At 39.2% G+C, this 21107-nt stretch overlaps 1 protein-coding gene across 1 annotated transcript in view; it reads left to right on the top strand.

The window, feature by feature from the left end:
• Positions 1 to 7090: 7090 nt before the first annotated feature.
• The window catches only part of BASP1 (brain abundant membrane attached signal protein 1), an 84864-nt gene continuing 70847 nt past the window's right edge, over positions 7091 to 21107 (top strand). The window contains exon 1 of the mRNA XM_027868730.1: positions 7091 to 7293. The gene's annotated coding sequence lies outside the window, so the exon portion shown is untranslated. The remainder of the gene's footprint in view (positions 7294 to 21107) is intronic.

Raw genomic sequence — 21107 nt, 5'->3', positions numbered from 1 at the left:
TGTCATGTTCTTCTGGGGGGCTTACGATTTTTAAGTTGTTTATACACATCCTGTTTTTTTAGATCAATGAATTTTGCTTATAAAAACAACATGGGCTCTTCAATATTATTGCATTTTGTTTCTCTTCTTTTTTTTTAGATTGTCCTTTACTTCAATATATTTGCACTGCCAATCAATTGTTCTCTCTTTTGCATCCTTGAAAACACTTGCCACTGTCAGTCAGTCAGTCATTAGGTTAACTAATAAACATTTATTAAGCATGTACTGTGTGCTTACCAAGGCACTATGCTAAATGTTGGGAATACAAAGAAAGGCAAAATACACTCCTTCCCCTCAAACAATATAATGGGGGAGACAAAAGGTAAAAATAATCTATATTACAGGATATATAGGAAATAATCATCAGATGAAAAGACTTCCTATAGAAGATGAGATTTTAATGGGTACTTGAAGGAAGCCAGGGAAACCGGAAGGCAGAGATAAGGGGGAAGAGCATTTCAAGCATGGGGGAAAGCCAGTGAAACCATCCAGAGTCAGGAGACAGAGCATCTTGTGAGAGGAAAAGCAGAGTCTGGTGTCATTGGACAGAAGACTATATAGCAGTAGTAGTAAGCCTATGTGTATGTCAGGTTTACAAATAGAGAGCTGGGATTGGGGGGAGAGGGGCAGACCCGGTTATGAAGGGCTTCTTAACACCATAAGGAGGATTTTAAATTTGATCCTGGAGGTGATAGGGAGCCACTGGAGTTTGAGTAGAGGTATGACATGGTTGGACCTGGACTTTAGGAAAATCAGTGTAGCAGATGAATAGAGGATGGACTTTAGTGAGGAAAAACTTGTGGCTGGCATGCCAACTAGTAGTCTGTTGCAATAGTCCAGATGTGATGAGACGAAGGCCTGTATCAGAGTAATAGCAGTATCAGAGGAGAGAAGGGGGCATAGCCAAGAGATGTTACAAAAATTGACTGATTTGGATATGGGGTGGGAAATTAAAATATAGTGAAGAGTCAAGGATGATACATAGGTTGTGACCCTGGGGGACTGGGAGGATAGTGTGTTAGTGTAGTTAGGAAGGAGGAAGAGTTTGGGGAAAAGATAATGAATTCAGTTTTGGACATGTTGAATTTAAGAGATTTCCAGGATATCCAGTTTGAGATGTTTAATAGTGAGTTAGAGATATGCAACTGGAGGTGAACAGAGAGGTTAAAACTGGGTTAGAGATCATAACTGAATCCATGGGAGCAGAGGAGATCACCAGAGTATAGAGGGAGAAGAGAAGAGGGCCCAGGACAGAACCCCGGGAAATGCCCAAAATTAGGGGGCATGACCTGTATAAAGATTTAGCAAAGGAGACTAAGAAGGAGTGGCTAGATAGGTATCAAGAGAACCACAAAAGAGTAGTATTTTAAAAACCTAGAAAGATGACAGTATCAAGAAGAGGGTGATCAAGAATGTCAAAGGTTGTAAAGAGGTCAAGGAAGATGGGGACTGAGAAAAGGTCATTGAATTTGGCAATTAAGAGATCACTGGTAACTTTGGAGAGAACAGTTTCAATTGAATGATGAGGTTGGAAATGAGATGGTAGAGTGAGAGAAAGTTTTTCTATTTTGCTTATTATTTCTGTTGTGCATGCCATACATTCTACCATTTATTTCCGTGTGGCTTTTGCTTTCACATTTCTTATTTTTTTTCTTGAATTATTTGGGAACATCTTTGTGTGCTTCCATGCTGTCTTGGGAATCCATATGGTTCTCCATATCATTGGATGTTGGTTCAATTTCCTTTATTCTGCGATAATTACAGACATTTCTGTATGTTTAGATGTTTTAGTATCTATTTTAATATCTTCCCATTTCTGCTCTTAGATTTTAATTGAAGTTTCATGAGATCTTTGGTGATTTCAGTACTTTCACTGGTTTATTTCTCTATTACTTAATCTTTGAATTCTTCCCCAGTGATGGTAGATCCCTCCGGGAGCTGGGCCTCAAAACTATCTTGGCTTCCTTCCATACTAGGGAATTCACTTTTCACCAGTTTCCTGCCTCAAGTGACTTGGGGGCGGGGAAGGAGAGAGGGGAGAGAAAGAATTGGCTTCAGCAGAACGACAGTCCCCTTTCCCTCAGCTTTGGTGCAGCTTGTTACATACATGCTTGCGTCCTGCCCCACTCCCCTCTGTTTTTTAGTTCTCTGAGTGCTGATGCAGGGCAAGGCATGTTCTGCCTTCCTGTACTACCCTGAAAGTGGGCGGGTAGATTTGAGGTCTGTTGCTTTTTTTCATAGAATGGTGGGGTGAGGTTAGCAGAAGAAATATGGTTGGCAAAGACTGCAGCAGCAAGGAATTTGCTGAGTGGATCCCAGAGCATAAGCTGGTGGGTTGGGTACTGTGCTTTTTCAAAGTGTGGTGGTTGGTGGGGAGTGGGCTGCTCCATGAGAGAATTAGGGATTATCCTTCTCTGCCGTTACTTCATATGGCTGTCACTGTCTTGGTAGGGTCCTTGGTGTCTTGGCTTGTGGAGACAACTTCAACTGCTTTAACTCTTGTGTATAATTCCTATTTTGGGGAGATTTTAAGAATTTCTGAGGATTGAAAAAAATGTCTAATCTTCCATATTGTTCCATCCAGACACTTGCTTTGCTACTACCATCCTTCAACAATCTCTCCTCCTTTGCAATTTATTCCATTAAATTATATCATCTCATCCAAATAACTGTTGGGAGTCATTTACCAATCATTAGGACACTGTTTCATCTTCATTGACTTCAACCCCAGTTTCACTGTATTCTTCATCAAGAGAAACTATCCTACTTTTAAGATACAGGATTCTATTTTTTTTTTTTTTTTAAAGGCAGTTGGGGTTAAGTAACTTGCCCAGGGTCACATAGCTAGTAAGTGTCAAGTGTTTTTGGTCTGAGGCCGGATTTGAACTCAGGTCATCCTGACTTCAGGGCCGGTGCTCTATCCACTGCGCAACCTACCTGCCCCCAAGATCCAGGATTCTGAAGCCACCCTCTCTGATCAGTCTCCTTTCCTCCAATCTCTTCCACTGAACTGATTCTTCACCTTCAGCATGACCTCTGGCCCCTCAATCCCTTCCAGTTCTTCCCTTCTCTGGCTTCATTTCCAATATATTATGGTATTGGACCTAGGTGGATGTTAGGATTGTGTGTTGTGAATGAGTGTTTCATATGTTTAGATCTTTATTAACCCTGTGAAATCATTAAGTTACTAAATAATTCAACAATACTTAAATGGCTACTATGTACAAGACAGTGTAATAGGTGCTTCAGAAAATACAAAAATAAGTGGAATTTCATTTCTCCCCTCAAAGTAGATTTTCCTAAATATCTAGCTCACTTGATCTAATTAATATGCCTGTTCCACCCAAAGTTGTAGAGTCATTCAAGTTCGTCTATACTGTTTAACTCTCACCTATGTCATTCTGGAAAGTTGCTACTGGGAGTCTGCCCAGTGTGCTAGGGGCCTTCTTTGATTTTTCTTGCTATCAAGAGGATATCAATGGATCACATAAGCCTTTGGTTATCCCTTACTTTCACCATGTGACCAGCCATTTAGCTGCAATTTTCTTCTGTATTCTAGTTTCCTTTATAACAAAAATGGCAAAAATGGTACCATTCAATTCCTTGAGTTCTATGTCTACTAATTGGGAATAGCTAACTTATGAAAACTGCATGACTCTTAATACTCCCTGCCACCCACACAAGGCAGAATGCCATTTCATATATTTTTATTTCATGAGTTGCCATGGTCCAGTTGGGCAGCCCACTGGTGACAATCTCAATAAATATGGGAAGAGTTGAAATAATTGTAAAAAAAAAATTGACTGTTAGAATGATGCCCCCCCTCCCCCACAAATTTAAATACCCTAGAAAAGCTTTCAATTAAAATATATTTGTCATGGATCCTTTAGTATAATTTTTTTTGGTCATAAATTTATATTTGTGCATATTGGTTATATTTAAAGCAAGGTATGCCAGCATTTTAAAGGGACAGATGTCAGTGTAAGGGAGTCCAAAGTTCTGGACTGAGCCACACCTTTGCCTCTTCCATTGTGATTCTGGGCAATTCAATTCACTTTAATGAACCTCTCATTTTCTCCATTTGCACAATGAGAACACTTATGCTGACACATAGGGTGGTAAGGTTGGGCAGAAATGAAACAATGTGAAGTACTTTGTAAATGTAAATAATTATTATCATTTTAAACGTTAAGGACTTCACTTTGAGTTTAGGTTTGGTCTAAAAAAAATTTGAGCCACTTGTAAGATAAGAAAAGTTCTCATGAAGGTAAGTTTATGAACAAGTCAAGGTTGGGCAATAAACAGGCAAAATACATTCTTAAGTAATTTGTTGTATGATTTGAAGCAAATAGGGAATCACAATAAAACATTATTATTAACTCTGAGACATTTTTTGGTGGGGTGTATATAGGGAATATTTAGTTTGACTATGCAAATTTTCAACCGGGCTTCAGTTTTTCTTCATGGGTGAGGAGGAGTGTGTGGTGTGTGAGAGAGAAAGAGAAGGCAGATCTTCGTGAAAAATAAAATAAACCTTAATTAAAAAAGAAAGGAAATAATCTTCCTACACGTGGGAGCTTCAAATTCATTCCTGTGGATTCTGTAAATTAAACCTTTTCATCTTTTCCAAGGCTACACACACACACACACACACACACACACTAAAGATACCAGGAGTCATTCATTTGTCTGGAAGTGTGATTGGAAACTGTACTAAATGAGGATTTTAAAGCTATGAAGTTGTTGAGTTCAGACAGCCTTTTGCATGGGATTTTATTTTTAGACAGACTATAAGTTCAAGGAAAAGCTTCCACTCAGGATTAGTTGTTCTGGTAGACCATTATTCCATAAAAGCAGAGCCCCCTTTTTAAGTTTCAGGAGAAGAGCTGAACAGGACAGAAGATGAATTTCAGTGGACCTGTAGTTCTCATTGTTGGTTTAAGGATCCCCGCTCTAGTTTCTATGGCAACAGAGGATCTGTATTCTAATCACATTGTCGGAAAGGGTTGTTTTCCTCAACATGAAAAATGAGCTTCTACAAAAGATAGTACTAAATAAGAATTTTGTAATGTTAAAAAAGAAGTACACATCTGAAGGAGATTAAGAATAAAACCTAAATGTGAAATCTAACATAAGGGGGTGATTTTCTTGTTGTTTTGCCATCCTTTAATAAATAAAATACCTCACACTGACCTAGGCACAGAATTAAAAATATGTGGTGCCCAAAACAAATAAAAATAGCTTACCTACTAAGATTAGAAATCAAGACATCAAGGCTTGATCTAGCTAATAAGATTGGCAAGTGTTAAGAAAATGGGATGCTTTGCAGGGAGATGTTATACCTTCCTACACTGCAATAACATTGATTTTTCTGCTGTTTCACTTGCTTAAAAAAATGAAAATTTCATTCCTCCCGAATACTGTAGTGGAGAATTTAACTGTTGTCAAATAGCAAACGGTGATACAGTCTAATTTAGCTGTAAATAAATTACTGACAGTAAATAAATGTTAACACTAGAAGCATCTAATAGATCACCACGCAATTGTATAACTATTTACATGATCAAGATTGAGCTAAATTAATTTATTTTGTTTTTACTTTATTTATAAGGAAAAGAAAATTCCTTACCTTTTTTTTATGAAAGAACCCTTCCCCCCTTCAAATGATGAGCCAATTTACTTAGAGACTGTTTTCCATGTCAATGACAGGACTTACCTTTTCCCACCTAAAGGCGGATAATTATATTCTTTATGTTTACCTCCTCCTAATTTTAATTACATTTAGTTGCACAGACTCTGGATGGTGATGACCACTTCTGAGATACAAATTCCTGTCTAAAACCCTGCTCCGATTTTGCAATTAATCAATAATCCGGTTCTTCCTAGAATTTGAGGGAAATAGGAACTTTTCGATAGTGCAGGAAGGGGGCGCCAAAATGCTGCAAATGGAAGTTCGAGTCCTGAACACTGACGCCTTATATCCCAAAGTAAATTTTCGCTTTAATCAAATTTAACAGCTGTTAACTGAAAGTTTTCCTCCCTTTCCTTTTTTATTTCCTTTTTTCCAAAACGGAAGCCAGGTGTGCAGTACTTTCCAACATGCTGTATTTGGGGGATTAATTGGTGTGTCGGTTTTACATACTCGTGGCAGCTTTTTGCCAACATGAACTTGCCACAATTTGTCAGGTTGGAAACGTGCGGTTCTTAGCTGGACAGCTGCTAGATGCCTGGAAATAATCCCTTCATGTGAGGCGCGTGCCCCTACCTCCTTTTTTCTTTTCAGACCCGCTTCCTCGGCTTTTTTTCTTCTCCTTTCTCTTGCTTTCCTAATTCCCCGTGCCTCTGGTCTGGGAGGTCGCATTCCCTTTCCAACCCACAGTCCAGGCACTTGCGCGCGTTTAGCCAACGGGCTCCTCGACCTCTCTTTATCTCTCCTTAAGTTGGAAGAGCCACGCTGCCGAGCCTCTAGCCTTCTGGGTGGTTCGGAGCTAAGACCATCTCGTCTACAGAAGAGAAGAAAAGGAATGTCTGCTGCCGTTGTGGTCTCACATCTCATGGACTTCAGTCCCTCGGGCTGAGGGAACAATAACCTTCCAGTAGCCCCCCCCCCCCCCAACACCAGTGCCTTCTCACGCAGAGGATTTCTGGCAATAGCGAGGGGGGAGAAGCCTCATCTCCCGAATGCTAGGATCCCCCTAGTTGGTATCACGATTTGAAAAGGTTAGCTGTTGGCAAGCAAGGTACACTTATGGACCCTGCGCCCCAGAGCTCTTAGCACCTCTCCTTAAAACGTTGGGTCTCGACGCCCCCTTAAGACTGGGTGTGAGCGGGAGCGGAGTCTTTCCAATAAATAAAGCAATCAGAGCGGGGGGTGGGGTGGGGTGGAGGGGGGGGGCAAACCCACTCAGAGCTGGCGTGGCTTTTGAACTACCCATAGACTATTACCAAGAGGCGAAGGGGGAGGGGAGGCAGGCGGGGAAGAGGGAGGGAACGAGGGAGGGGGGAAGGGAAGGAGGGAGGCAGGCGAGGGGAGGGAGAATGAGAAATGCAGAGGCAGCAGCGGCGGCGGCGGCAGTAGCAGCGGCGGCATTGCTCCAATAGGCTCCCCTCGCTCCAGTCTCTGCTCTCGAGCCTGGGAGAGACATCGCGCCACCCAGCCCCAGCCGAGCGGACCCTAGGCTCCCCGAGGCTCTCTTGGTGACACCAGGGCGCACCTCACACTCACCGAGGGGGCGGAAAAGAGAACAAATCCAGGTAAGGAGGAGCATCTCCTTTCTACCATTTACACATCGCATACATGGGGAACCATTGCTTTGGAGCCCCTTTGCCTCCTGCCTCCTTTCCTCCTTTCCCTCCCTCCCCCAGCCCCTTCTTTCTTTCCCCCGGAGCGGGAAGGTGGGGGGGGATGAATTTGAGGGAGTGGAATGGGGGAAACGCCTCCACACTCAAATAGAGGAGCCGCCTGGCTGGGCGCAGGGCGAGCCTTTGGCTTTCTGGAAGGAGAGAGCTATGAATTAATGCGAGGCTTCCAATCGGATCTAAATAATTGCTTAAAGTTTGCTCTATTTGTAAAGATAGGGAGGCAAGAATTGGGCTGGGAGTGATTAAGGGGGGGGCCGTAGTGGGCTGGAGAGCATAGCCAAGGAGGGAAGCTATTGAACATAAAAAATACACAGACACACACAAACACATACACACACACACACGCCTGAACTTGGATGGAAAGCAGCTTTTTTTTTGAGGGTTTAAAAGAAACTTGTTAGTGGAGAGAATTACACCACGAAGAAAATGCTTCATGCTAGGGGTATGGCAGAGAGAAAAGATGGAGGGGCTCGAATGGGGGTGGGGATAGGGATGGGGTGGGGTGGGGGTGGGGAGGAGGAAGGGAGAAGAAATGGGGGATCTCTTGGTACCTTAACCAGAACGGAGATGGGAATAGGGTGCTGCTTTTAGAAACTGGCTGTATTTACCTGTGACAGTTTTAGGATCTTTGACTTTGCAAGATAGCATGAGAGATCGGCATTAAAACAAGAATCTGAAAACAAATGCTTAGCCACTCATAGCTCTAGCCTTCAACACGGCAATATTATTTTTCCACTAGCCTACTGTGGTTGTTGGACAATTAGTTTATCCTTCCCAGTGTTCAGTAAAGGCGCCCCGTGTTTTTAATTCAGTGACTGGTCAGTGGTGTATCTGCTTGGAATTGACAGCATGCTAGCTGCACGGAAACGGGGCTTAATCCCACTGTGGTCAAAGCTTTACGCAAATGTTTGAGGTTTAGCGGCTTGTGCCTAAACCGAGCTAACGCTGCAACTAGACTCCGGTTCCCGCCCCCCTCCCCCCCCCTTCATTCCCCCCCCCCCCAACCCCCCCCCCCCCCCCCCCCGGCCCCCCCCCCCCACCAAATTCGCAGAGCTGGTTGACTCTACAGCATTTCTTAATTGCAAGCAAACTGCCTGACTCGGAAGCTCAGTTTTTCCATGAATATTCATCGAATGCTTATCCCTGTGCTACCATAAAGATTTCAGCCTTGAAACTACTTGGACTGCCTGTCCGTGTAATTTTTTCCTGCACTGAATCAAACAGCATCTATACATTTTTAGGATCATCTCTATGAATACTACGACCCTATTTCCCCTGAAGCTTCTTCCCAGATGTTTAGTTTGTTGAGTGAACACTCAAACATCAATGTCTTTCTTGTATGCCGGGTTGAATCCTCCCCAAGATACTGCTGTTCTTGCTAATAGACCAGTACTGCGGTGAAAATGAATGAAACTGGACTGTAATTACCTATTCCTTTGTCTTTGTCTCACGCATGCGCCAGAGAGCTGGGTGTGGAGAGGGACATAGGCAGCTTGATCTCTCCATCACTAACCAACCTCATATCAGAAGTGGTGGAACAAAGGCCTAAAATGTTGCATTAGACCCATGAATGTAATGCAGGTCTTTAGGGGAAGGAGGGGAACGTTCTTTTCCTACAGGATGTCATCTCTTGCTTTTTTAATGATGAATATGACACTATTAATAATTCTTTAAAAATTCTTTAAAATTCTTTAAAATCCTTAAAAATACAACTATATCCCTAAAATATTAAAGGCCTGATTTACTGTATCCTGATTTTTCTAAATTTATTAATAAATGACAGCTTCCCTACCCCAGTACTTCATTACAAGTAAAGGTACTACATATCAGTATATCTTCATCCTTTGTCCTCCACACGTGATTTTCTATTGGCTCATTTGATTAAATCAGATCTGCTGACCGTGAAGTGATCTGGGTGTTGCCTCTGGCATCATTGCTTAGGGAAGTTTACTATTGGAAATCATGCTAACAAGATGGCCTTCAACATCTAGTGAAGAGAAAATGGTTACCTTTCAGAACATGTAGTTTAAGCCTTTCTGTTTTATTTTTGTTTCCACATTATTGATAGGCAGGGTCCTTAAAGAATGGCAAAATGGAAATGCTAATTGTGGAGACATCTGGAATGAGGGTAATTGTTCCTGTAAGATTCCATAGTGTCAGCAAGCAGTATGGCCCAAATCAAATTACTTTGGTTGTTGGGTGCTCACACTTCACCAGATTCTTAAAATTTATTCTACCTTTAGGCTTCTAGATTTTTGTCATGTATTAAATAGATGCATTTTAGTGTACTTACAAATCAAAGATTAAAATTTTCTCATATAATGGTGGTATCTTGATTATGAAGTTTTTATACATCTAAACCCTAGTAATCTTGCACAGCTACAAAATGTAGCTGGATGGGTTAACATAAAACTTGCTTATGGTACTTGATTATATTGTTTTTCTGACCCAAAATTTCTGTATTCACCAGAAGTTTCATATATAAGGTCAGGTCACGTCATTTAAGTTGTTCTGAGAAGGAGAAAAGGAAGCCCAATTGCTCCTCCACTTTACCATCAGATATTTGGGAGGGCCTTTGAAGATTGGAAGGGTGGGGTGAGTGTTGTTTTTTTGTTCTAAATTCAGTGAATCTTGGATTTTAAAATAACCTTTTTGTTCATTTTAATTGACCAACTACTTTATTTTCTCTTTCAATGCCCTGATTGCTTTTAGTTTTTACTACTCCTCTGCAAGAAAAAGGAGTTGAAATGGAGACAATTGTCAGTATATATTAATAGCCAATTATTAATATTTTGCTAGTGATATAAGATTGAAAAATTTATCCTTATGCTTTTGCTATGGAGTTTGAAGTAGATAACTATTTTCCAGATACACCTGAATGTTTTAGGTAGTTTTGTCTATCAAACCAAGATGACGTGTTCAGATCCAACTTCTGACACATATTGGCTATGGGCCCCTGGGCAACAGAACATCTCTGTGCCCTAGGAAGCTCTTTAAGACTATAAATGCAGAGAAGGGCGATGACCTGCACTGGTGGATGGAGATTGTTCAAATCAGCCCTATACCAGATGAAATAACAGTTTTTGTGATTGCCCTCAAAGTTGAGACTTGGGGCTCTGTATCAAAGGCACTTAACTTTAAATTGAAACAGTTGGGGGTGGTAGTGGTGGTGGTGGTGATTATTTTACAGAACAAACATAATGTCTAAAAATGATATATTGTCTCTCCAGTTTTTATTTCAGATAAACAACAATTCACTGTCAAGATAAAGTGTGCCAATACTGGGGACAAGTATGACTTTTGGGGAGGAGGGAGTCATCTCTGTAAACACAGTAGATGATTTTGTAATGTGTAGTATTTGTGTTTGTATTTAACTGCATGATCCTATTTGTATCAACTTGAATTTATGATTTAGTAATTACATTTTTTGAAAATAAAATTTATTTTATGATTTAAAACCCATCCACCCTAGGATGTTGTGTTGCAGTATTTTCATGTTGCTTTTGGGTTGTGTTTTCTTAAAAGTTTTTTTCCCTGTAGCTTAAAAAAGGGGGCTATCCAGTCTGCTAGTGTGCCATACCCCTTAAGAAATGGGACCCATTGAAAATATGAACCAATTTCCCATTTAAAAAACACAACAATGTTACTTTTAGAAACTTAAAAAAAGAAACATAATCATTGCTATTAAACTAGGTGAATGAGTGGGATAAGTAAAGTTTGTAAAAGAAGGGATTTTTAAAATTGGCCCCATTCCATAGTTAGGACTTCACGTGACATTCAGATATAAATAAATAATGTGTATATGTGTTATATGTATAAAATATGTATATTATACACACACATGTGTATGTATATATACACACACACATCAACTAAAAGAAATTGCTTACGTATATAATGACCCAGGCTAACCTTATATTTTTTTCAGAAGGACTATACTGATTTAAGTCCTTTCTGGGACCCTCTAATCTGTGGTACAGACCTTATTAATTTACCTCCCCATCTAACAAGATTATCATTTACTTAATGGTAGCCTCACCTAGTGAAACTAGAGCGCAAACAATTCAGAAATAATCTTAAGTATGTGGATGAGCTTGTACTGCCTTGGGGCATTAGTAAGATAACTTTGATCTTGACTGAATAGTTGGTAAACCTTTGACTTTATTAGGTCAAGCTCAGGGCACAGCTTGCTTGCTGGGCCTTAGCTCTGGAAAACAGGGTGTCTCTTAATAGTATCTTGACAAGTCTCAGTAGCTTTTTTTTTTATTGTGTTTTTATGAATATAGACCAGGTAATATGCATTCTCCTTTGGCTCAGTTATGGCAAGCTTCTGGAAATGTGTAGCTGGGGAATGGTCTTCTCTCATTCTAATTCTGTTTGTTGGAGACTACCTTGGGTAAGTTTCTTTGACACTTTTGTTCTGTTAAGGTATTGCTCTTGGAATTCTGTTATTAGATAGTCATTACATGTTATGTAGTAACACATTCAAAGTTACTGCACACTCAGGAGGTATCCTATTTTGTGTTTCATTCTCCATACTTGAAGAAGAAAAATTTTATCCAAACAAGTTGGAGAGCTGGGAAGGTGCTTTGATTACTGGCTATTTTCTAGCATGGTTCTGTGCTCACAACGACGTGCTTAATAAATGTTTGTCAAGGATGTGCTGATGTTGGAGAATAAGCATAGGTAGAGTTGTTCAAAGGAGCACAGTTCATACTCAGACATGCAACATTCTCGGATTTATGACATCAGTCTTACTGGTTTTTTCTCACTGGAAGCCAGAATGATTGGAAATTTTGCAAAATGCCTCCCCTTATGTGTGTTTCCTTCCTTGATGCACTAAAGATTTGACTAACTCTACCCTAAAGCAACTACTTTCTTGAACATAGGCTGTAGTAACAGAAGAAACTGATTCTGACAAGCCAGAGCAATCAGTGGCGATGGGATTGGAATGAGGAGAGAAATCTAGGAATAAATTCCTGAAAGCATTAGGGATTTAGAAATGGAAACCATCTGCAACTCAACAGGGGTTCAATGCAAAAGGAAACTCTTTTCAAGATAATAATCAGAAAATGGTATTTAGTGGTGAATGAAAAGCACTTAGGGAGCATCTCCCGTATCATTTTAGAATTTCATAGATTTGCTCTTTGATTTTTGTTGTTTGGACTAGTAAGGCACTGAAATTCATTGAACTTACTGGATTCCAGTGGTTTTATGAATGTCTGCTCTTAAGACTTTTCTTTCTTTAGAAAATATTGCTGCAATTTTTTTTCATAAAGTGATACTGGAGGTGGAAAGGGGTAAAAGGCCTATGATTTATGAATGTAGACATCCTATAACCGAATTCTATGTTTCCAATGTCACGTTTTCACTAATCTTGCAAAAGTTGTACATATTTATTTGTTTACCCATAATAGATACCGTAACTCATTTTCCTTTTGGGTATGGGCTCACACATCTCTGTGAATGCAATCCTTACATCTGTGGGGAAATAGATCATTCTAAAGAGTGGCAATATGGTCTGATAGATAGAAAATCCTTTTAAGCCCTTGACTTGCTGTGAAAAAGATAGGAAGGTGGTCTCTTTAATAGTTTTTTTTTTAATCTCTAAATTAGGGGAACCTAATGGAGCTCATAGGATGGCATTTAGATTTGGGGAGCAAGCTATTTGTCTAGTTTGCCCAAAACTTAAGAGTATATGAAGAATTATAATGTGAAATTAGCCTGGAAATTTAGAGTGGAGCTAGATTGTTGAGGGATTTAAATGCCAGGCTGAGAGTCTTTTATTTTAAGTGGCCACTGAAGGTTTTTGAGGAGGGGAACATGGTCAGATCTGGTTTTTTTTTTTTTAGGCAATTGGGGTTAAGTGACTTGTCCAGGGTCACACAGCTATTAAGTGTCAAGTGTCTGAGGCTGGATTTGAACTCAGGTCCTCCTGATTTCAGGGCCGGTGCTTCATTGACTGCACCACTTAGCCGCCCCCAGATCTGTTCTTTAGAGCGGATTATTTTGTTAGGACCATTGGAATGGAGCAGGAGGAGACCAGAGGCAAGGAAGTTAGTTAGGATGCGGTTAGAATTTGTGATTTCTTGACATAGACCATCCTACTTATCAGGATGAAGGGAAACCTATATTAGATTAATAACTGATTGAGTATTTAATTCACTTAGGCCCCTGGAATTAATTGGTTAACTTCATTGCTAAGGGAGTCAGAAGTGCTCATCAGCATTTGTAAGAAGCACTCTAGTAATGCCAATAAGAGTGGATAAACCAATCTGGATTAAAAAATTCTACTTAAATTGACACTGACGTCATTTCTGGCCCTATCCACAGCTATGAATAATCTTGAAGATGATTTTCCCCCCCCTTGGATTTCTTCCTCTGAATTTATGCTTCTACCTACCTATCTTTCATTCTGTATCACTGTTTGAATTTTTGTCTGCTTATCAATGGCACAAAAATATTATGCCTGTTGGTTCTCAGTGATTTCTACCTAGTAAGATGGTGGTTCTTTTTTAGTGTCCAGAGGAAAGATCCTTTGAGCCTGATGTAGAAAATGAACAAGATTCTGTACAGTTCTTAAAGGCTCATGCTTTAATTCCTTATTCCTTTGCTTCTTCATATTTTTTAGTTTGGGTAAGACGTTTGAAGGTGGGTGGGTGCAGGGGGTGCAGGAACAGCTAACCTATTGCAATGATGCCACTTTTTGGCACCTAAGGCTATTGTTACTAGTATATCACTACTTACATAGAATTCTGTGTTGGGTACAAGGAAATTTATGCTTAGAGATATGGTATAACTAGTCAGTAGTAGGCTCAGCAATAAAACTCTGGTATGTTATCCTGGCTAAGTCTCTTGCTTTACAACTTTACAACATTATATCTCATTAGCAGTTCCTTCCTTTTTTGCCCTCGGTGGGTGCTTAAAAAATGCTGACCCACTGACAATCTGGGTGGGGGCACTCTGGGTAAAAGACAGTACTTAATTCTTTTGTTTAGACCAAAACCCAACCACTTATGTAAAAACTCTGAGCTTTGGCTCTTCCTGGCCAGGATGTCTTTGTCTACAATTTTTTTTGTCTATAATTCATTAGTAACAATTATCTTCTTCCCAGCTTCGTGGATAAAGAGGGGAAAAGTTGAGCCCGTCTTTGGTATTTCAGATATTTTGGGTGGGTCTTTTCAGTCTTCACATTTTTGGCATTTGAGGGCAGGTGATGCTGAGTGCAGACTGACCTAATAATTCCCTAGTTTTACTTGTTTATTTCGTGTCAAGACAAAAGGTTTTTGTCACACGCATGTCTTAGGCGCTGCAGCAAATTATATGGAAAGGTTTAGATGGTGAAGACATACTTGTTAAATATTATGAAGTTTTACAAGGTAATTTACTTGTTTCCCATAGAGGTTCATCAGCCTTGTGAAAAGCCTGGAAGCATACTTTGGAGGTGATTTTGCATTTCTGAAGCTCTCAGCTTTTTAAATTTGATAGGAAAATGAGAGTTTTTAGATGTTTAAGCTGTTTAAAGAGGGGAAACTAGAACTACTTTGTCTTATTTTGTGTGAACTCTAAGTGAGACAACTAATTTTTAGTCACGCTGACTTTGTAACCTATATTCCTTTTACCTATATAATCTCATCTAAATGTATATTGTTCACTATCAAATTGAAACAGTGTTAAGTCTCCATATATAATACTCTGCCTCAATTAGTAGCTCTGTGACTCATACGTAGCCAGTTACTTAACCTCCCAGCCTCAGTTTCCTCATCTAATAGCACCTACCTCATAGAGTTGTAAAGATCAAATGAATTCACTTGTAAAGTGATTTGTAGATCTTAAAATACCATAAAATGTTAGCTCTAATTATCAGTGTGTGTAAAATAGTATAGATGTTATATAAATTGGGTTGAAAGAAGTTAAATAAATGCCAATAGATGAGTATGAAACTGGGTACTCCATTTGCCATACAAAAATAGCAAATATCAGTTTGAACCCAATGTCTTCTTGCTCTCTTCCATTTTTCTTCCAGCACAGGAGGAGGAGATGAATCTGCTTTAAATGACTGCATTCTTTTTTCTCCTTAAATTCCCAGATCCTGTAAGTGGTGTTATGTGCTGGGAATTCTCCAAATAAGCACATGGTAGTAACCCCAAGAAGAATGTCACCTATGCAATGCTGACTGCTTTTGAAGAATGTCATAAAGACCAGCAGGGGCACTTCTTGCTGTTGAGTCAGATTAGAAAAGATCCAGGTATTGAATTACTGAGAAAGTGTTTACTTTTGACTCATTAGCAGACACATTTACAGAAAAGTTATCATAAATATAGTTTAAGTAGTTTACAAGGGAAACCGGTGTTACAGTGGTAGAGTACTGGGACCATCTTGGCTAAAAATAATAATATTGTCCGTTATGGAGCTGGAGTGAATTTTAGAGAAAATTTAACCCAACTCCTTTTGCAGATGAAGTAATTGAAGTCCAAAGAAGTTAGATGATCCCCAGCTAGGTATTGGTGGAGACCCTGGACCTATATTGAATACCACCTTTTGATACCTTCCTACATATAATGAAAAAACTGGGAAATCTTAAGTCTGCCCTACTCATTGTCCCCCTATATGTAGGCCATCTATGTCACTGACTTTGTCATTCTACCTTGCCTTGCTCAGTAACTTTCTGTTTTCAATGACTGAAAACTACTTTTAAACCTTTTAAAATACAACTCAAGGTCTAGATCCTAGAATCTATTTGAGTAAGTATTAAGTGGCTGCTACCATGGGCTAGCTATTTGAGCTAAGCTAGTACGTGCTCTATCATTCAATTTGCTTTACATTCTTCTGAGTGAGAATAGACCTTTAGTCTGGGAAGGGAAGGCACAAATATTTGTTCAGTGCCTAAGGTGTCACCTAGCTAAGCATAAAAAACTTTACAAATGTTAAGTCTTTTGTTTCCCAAAACCCTGGGAAGTAGGTGCTATCCCCCATTATACAGTTACCCCCATGTTACACTTGAGGAAACTGAGGCAGAGGTGAAATGACTTGCCCCTGGTCACACAAGCGCTAAGTGTATGTGCTTTAGGAAAATTTGAGGAGGTAGAGAAGACCTTCAGGCAGGCTAGAATCAAGGAAAGCTTCACCAAGGAGATGCTACCTGTACTGATACTTAAAGTATGTAGGATCCTCAGAGGCCAAAGTGAGGAAAGGAGTAAGTGTGGCATTGAGTTCTGGGAATAGCCTGAGTAGGCCAGTTTAGGTGGAAACCATATAGAGTATGTTAAGTGATGTGAATTAAGATTGCAAAATTAGGATGCCGCCAGAATGTGGAAGATCTTTAATATCCAATCTGTGGAGTTTATTTTAGGAGCAATAGGGAGCCACCAATACTTTTTGAGCAGGGTAGTGACATTGTAAGATCTTTGCTATAAGATTATTTTGGCAGCTTTCAGTGTATTGTATTGGAAAAAGGAGAAATGAGAGGCCTGGAGACCAGTTAGGCTGTGGAGGTGAGACCTAGAATCTTAAGATTTAGGACAAGAAAGGATCCTTCAGAACATCTAATATATTACCTTCATTTTGAAGATGAGAGGGGCAGCTAGGTGGTGCAGTGGATAGAGCACTGGCCCTGGACTCAGGAGGACCACAATTCAAATTTGGCCTCAGACACATAACATTTACTAGCTGTGTGACCCTGGACAAGTTACTTAACCCCATTGCCTAGCAAAAAAAAAAAAAAAAAAAAAGATTAGAAAACAGAAGACTACCCAAGACATGAAGTTAAACAATTTGGTAATTACTTGTCTAAGGTCACACATCTAGGATAACTTGATAATTGGGTCATACATTAAGAACTCATCCAATGTGACCTCATTTTGTAAATGTAAAACTGAGTCTCACGGATTAAGTGCCTTGCCTAAGGTCATACATATACTCATTATCTTTACTACTAATTTGACATTTATCTCTTAATATCCCTCAATTAAAGTTCTTTTCCCTATATCAATGTCCCTAACTAAATTCTTCCTTTTTTTTTAGGCAGTTGGGGTTAAGTGACTTGCCCAGGGTCACACAGCTAGTAAGTGTCAAGTGTTTGGTCTGAGGCTGGATTTGCCTAGCTGCCCCACTAAATTCTTAATTTCTAATTTATAATGCATATCAACTGTATAGGAGTTTGGGGGGGGGGATATGTGTGTGTGCATTTTTTTTTTAAAGTTCTACTCCTTTCCTTTTAAAAATAATAAAGCAAAAATGAAGAGATTGAGGAGTGGGGCTAGCTTGATGATGGGAGTTGGAGTAAGGGGAGTGAACAGTTTCCTAGAATATAAAAGATACTCATCCATGTCTGAAAATTTTGGGCTCCATTTTCCTTGGGCCTGGTGCAGGAATGAAACTCTTAGGCTCACTTAGGCTCAGGGATTGTTAGGATGGAAAGAACACCTTAGGTCCTCTAGTCCGGCCTTCTCCAGCATAATGAGACAACATCTGGTATAGTTCTGGGAAGTTTGGATAGATACTGGGTTAACATTGTTATGGAAATATTTGGGATAGATGCCTTTTTATGCTGAGTATCATTTGTTAATCAGGATTCATGTACTAATGCTGGAATTCTTAAATTAAATCTTCCTATGAGCTTGGAATTGTGACCTATAAAAACCTTTCAGTTTAACTTGGATCATAGAATTTAGAGCTGGAGGAAATGTTAAAGGTCAGCTAACCCAATTTCCTCATTTCCAGATGATGTAACTGAAGTCCTGAGAGGAGAAGTCATATAGGTGATAAGGAAACAGAACTAGGATTGAACTCATCTTTTGATTTTAGCTCTTTTCAAAACACTGTGCTACAGATACACAATCACAGATTTGGCCTTGGAAGAAACCCCTAAAGGCCATCTGGTACATGTAGATAGCCCTCTCATTTTACAGATGAGTAAACTAAGACCCATAGATATTGATTGACTTGCCCAAATCTACAGCGGCACCACATAAGCCAGCTGACTCAATCATTATAATATAAACTATTATAATCGTAAGGATACTGAAATAATCTTACATGAGTAGACCCCTGGATTTTAGACAAACTAAAACCTTTAGATATTAAATTTTAGAATACCTTAAAATTTACTAATGTTATCCTCACTCTGAATAACCTTATTTTTAAAGGTTATGCATTTTTGCTTCATATTTTGAAGCACACGTTTCCCTATTTAACTTCAGTGGTAGTAACTACACAAGCTCTATGCTGACTGGTGCCTCTTCATGGCCTGAAGATGACTTTGTATTTTCAAAGGTCATGCTACATGCTGTGATAGACACTTCCAAATTGGAAATGCTTTTAATTAACTATAAAACTGAGAGGCTAGTAGGTTGGCAGGTAGGTAATGAATAATTTGGCCCTGGGAGCCCATGAAACCTTATATGAGACAAAACTTTGTTCAAGAAAATTGTTTTTAGATAAAGATTCTACTAAATATCTGACCTTATTTCCATAAAAAGTTTTTAATTTTACTGTGAAGCTCTGGGATCAGAATAGGAGCTGAGTAAAATGTTATCCACAAGAATAAGAAAAATAATGGGGGAAATAATATAAAGTAAATGAGTTCTAGGACACCAACTAATCCTGTTATATACATACAGAAAGTGATTGTTCTTATTTGGACCATAACCAGGTTCTCATTTGATTTGAAAATCAGTACAGTTTATTGAACAGAATGAGAACCAACCTTTTTAAAGAATTGAGGGAGAAATGTAAATCAGCCATTCATTAGATTAAGAAAATGAAATCCTGGGATTCTTCTCTCTGAACTGAAGTTTCTTGCACTGCTTCAAGAAGAGGAAAAAAAAAGTGAAGGAAGGAGCTAACTTGGACTCTGGGGACAGTCTGCTCAAACTTTATTCCATTAAAGAAGCATAATGTTCTACCTAAATTCTAAGCTGTTTGTTTGGGAAAAGTCGGTCAAAACCGAAAAACTAACTAACCTGTGAAATCCTCCACAAGTCAAGGAAACTTCTGAACACAATTCATCTACAGATTGCTAGCCTGCTACAAAGGCAACTTGTGTGTAGACAGCTCATTTATATTGTATTTAAATGCTCTGGCCATTAAATTGACCTTGTTTGCATAACTTGAAGGTTCATGCACATTCATAGACTCTTCAGCCACACGTGTAAAGAAAAGGTCAAATGGCTAGTTTGCCAACACACCTGATACAAAATGTCTAAAATTTAAACCTACAGCTTCTAAAATGTGTCAAGTAGTAAATATGGTCGGTCCACGTATCATTCCATATGTATTCTCAGAGATAATTGCTTTAGTGCAAAGTTTCTTAATCTGGTGCCTGTGAATTTGTTTATTGTTTGTTTAGTATAGGCTCTTAAAAACCATGATTCTAAGAAGGGCTTTACCAGATTGCCAAAACGCTACGTAAAGGTTAAGAACCTTGGCTTTAGAATATTCTTGCTTATTGAAGAAAACAGGTGGATTATTGGAATAAGGGAGGTCAGTGAACCAAAGGTTAAGGAGGTCTTTTACCTTTCTGACTTGGGGAAGGTTGGGTGACCTGTTTACCATGTCCTCAAAGCCTGTCTTGATAAGACTTTTTGAATCTTCCAAGAATGACTCATTTCCCTGAGGCCAACCGAAAAATAAAATCTTCTTAATAATTAGAGGTAACAATAGGTCCTGGGGCTCCTCTTAGTTACCAAACCTCAGTGAATAATGCCCTATTGATGGAGTTTTATTATGGCCTTGCGTTTTCCTCAGTAGCCCTGGAGATCTTTTGTTCAAATCTCCTCCTTTGATATGTCAGTGCTCCTACAGCTTGGCTTCAAAAACAATTTACTTCGGTCAAGAATGCTCAGTGCTTCTCTTAAAGAAACACGTAACTTGTATTTTAATACTAGTGTAATCTCTTTTTATTGATAAAAGATTAACACATATGTTTCTTTTTTCAGTGTGACTCGGACCTTAAGGGGAAATTGTTGATACCTCACTCAACTGAAAGACTGACCTAGCTAAAAATCCAATTGAAATAAATTTTTTTTAGTGGGATGGCTGCAGAAGACATTTGGATGAGGTCTTTATTTAAGATAAGGTAATAGTGTCTTCTGCAGTTTTGCCCATTCAAAACAGTGGTCATGGAAACAGTAGTCCTTTGGACAGATCTTGAGTCCACACAAGGGAACTAACTTAATTCATAGCTGGACTACCGTTACCTCCAGTGAAGAAAGAGAAAGGGACTCTGTCAAGCATGTTCTGGTGAGGAAAAGAAACCTCACCTTCCCTTCATTTGCAGTGAAAAGAAATGTAAATCTCAACAATATGTTGACTAGGATCATAGGGTTAGAACAGGTCTTCTAGTCTGTCTTTCATTTTGCAGAACAGGAAATTTATGCCCCAGGGAGGGAAAGTAACTATTCCAGTTCACATCAGTAGTAACATTTCCATCACTCCAGTGCCTGTTCTACTGTTACATTCAGGTAAGATGTGTAATTTATCAATGGGCTAAATGTGAAGTCCTTCTTTGCACATAATTCATTCAGTCCCCATCTTTCTAAATAATCAATTTAGAGCTAGAAGAGACCTCAGATCATCTAGTTTTATACCTCTCATTTTATATTCAAGGAATGAGAAGTTAAGTGACTTGTATAAGACCACATAATAACAATAATAGCCAATATAGTACTTACTATATAATATAGCACAATATTATATACATATGT

This window comes from Vombatus ursinus, unplaced genomic scaffold (assembly GCF_900497805.2).
Source record: "Vombatus ursinus unplaced genomic scaffold, bare-nosed wombat genome assembly UNPS02014791.1, whole genome shotgun sequence".
NCBI lineage: Eukaryota > Metazoa > Chordata > Mammalia > Diprotodontia > Vombatidae > Vombatus > Vombatus ursinus.
Note: the sequence above shows the minus strand (reverse complement) of the source record. Positions and strands in the feature narration are given on the sequence as shown.